We start from the raw sequence: 2,284 nt of genomic DNA, 5'->3' as shown, positions 1-2,284 counted from the left end.
GACGTTAGGACGCATGGAACCCATCCTAAGTTGGGACGAGTCACTCGTCCTAATTCGAGATAGGATTAATCCTAGCATTTCGTGAAATCGGCTGCTGGAAGTCTAAGTCAGTCATATCCATTAAGTTATCTACCATTGATAGGGTTGTATGCTTATTATAATAACACATTCAAAGAAAATAATCCCTTTTCTTTCATTGCAACTCCTTAAATTATCAAAAAGTAATTCTGACAATCACAGCTTTTCTTGAAGTTCAAAGGAGCCATATTGTTGTGAAGTTAACGTTTTAGGTGTTTAAATAATATTCTCGTCGTGGTACACCTTTTTTATTTAAAACAAATGCAATACATGTATTTTTACTTTGCAACGTATTAACATAATTGTTTGAAACATAATACTATGCTAAAAGAAAAGAAAATATTTTAGTGTATAAAGGCCCAGTCCCACTGCAGCGATAACCAGAACGATAACGATAACGATGCAAAGAGAACGCATTCTAGTGGTTGAATGAGCGTGTGTGTATTCCGCGTGGAGCATTTCAACCAATAGGGCCTACAATGCGTTCTCTGTGCGTCGTGATCGTTATCGTTATCGTTCTCGTTATTGCTGCAGTGTGACTCGGCCTTCAGGCTCACAACAACAAAATGTGCCAGACCTGTTTATGATAATGAGTGTTTAGATATTGATTCCATTACAATAACTATTCATCATCACATTTGCATATTGTGTTTCCTTTTCTATTTCTTTCCCCTAAAGATAATCATTATTAAGTATTCAAGAATTTTACAAAAACAACAAAATCAAAATGCACTACCACTGTACTATGTAAAAAAAAAAAATCGATAAAAAACCTTAATGAATAAAACATTGTTGTAACTAAGTGACTAATTTTTATCTAACTTCTAAAAAGAAATACTAATTGTGAACAAATACATATTTTCATTTGTCAGTTTTACATTTTAATATTGGTAGAGTCAGTACTTAAGATTGGTTTACTTTTGCTTGCTTTTAAAACTTACTAAAAACTTGTCAGTGAAACAAAACAAATGGAACCACTTGAATTGTTTTTGATGAAGCTAAGGGGCCGGTGTGCTTGTTTTGGGTTTTTAGTTTAGTTTTGCAGATTGTCACAATAAGGTTCCCTTTTTCTTCTCCACAGAAACACACTGCACTAGGTGAAGTCATGTGGTATGTTTTGCCTCGACAGTTAAAAGCTAGTTCAATCAAGGGACTACATAAATTGACTATTGTCCACCATTGAGAGATTTTCCTGGTACCAAGGATGTATTTAATGCATAGGTTACCATGAAACATTGACTAGTGGTTGACAATTAATGGTCGCTAATTGAACTTGCCCTATGTTAAACTTTTCTCTCCGTTTTTGGAGTTTTTGATCACTTTTGACCATTTTGAAGAATTTGCATCACTCATATTTTCATTGTTTATTTGGCATTTGGTTTGATTATTTACATCAAGATACAGGTATCTATATTTTATTTCCTTACACTAAACACAAATTTGTTGAATTTTCTTTTTTTCTTGAATTGAAGTTGTGAAAAAATGATGATACAAATGGCTTAGCATTGATAAATTAAAGAACTTTTGTATCTTACTTTTTCACAATTTCATAAAAGAAGACATAGTGTTAATTCGGTGTTTAAATTGTTCAAATACTTGGTTTAATAGCTTTCAAGGTAATGAAATCCTACCTTGGTTTTAAACTTTTTTGTTTGAGTTCAAGAAAAAAACAATTTAAAAAAACCTTTGTTTCTGCATTGTTTTATCTTTTGTTAACATTGTTAAGTTGAGTTTTGCATTGAATCGCATGGCACAATTTGTTTATTGAAACAAATTATATTTGGTATTGCCCTAGGAATCAAGTGAAATCAAACAATTTGAAATCTTTACTTTTTTGCAAATTTCTGAAAAAGGACAACAAAATGGCACAACAATTTGTTTTGGGTAATGTGAAGCCATAATAAACGATCCCTTTTCAATTGCAGTTAATTCTCACTTGCTGAAAACTTCAAACTTATTGACAAGACATGTTTCTTTTTGCAATGCCAAATTATATGCACCATTTTATTACATCTTATGCTTTCAAACTGCCATAGCTCATTTTGATATAACTTTTTAAAACACCATCGAATTCATGGCAAGACATGTTTTAAATCTTTAGCGAAATTCAAAGTTTGGATTATTTTGTTAATCACTAGAGATTGGCTTTCGTGTATTTTTAAATAATTAAAATTATGACACACAGCAAAAGTCAAACTGACAAATC

Source organism: Asterias rubens, chromosome 11 (assembly GCF_902459465.1).
Source record: "Asterias rubens chromosome 11, eAstRub1.3, whole genome shotgun sequence".
In the NCBI taxonomy this organism is placed as follows: domain Eukaryota; kingdom Metazoa; phylum Echinodermata; class Asteroidea; order Forcipulatida; family Asteriidae; genus Asterias; species Asterias rubens.
This window is presented reverse-complemented; position numbering follows the sequence as displayed.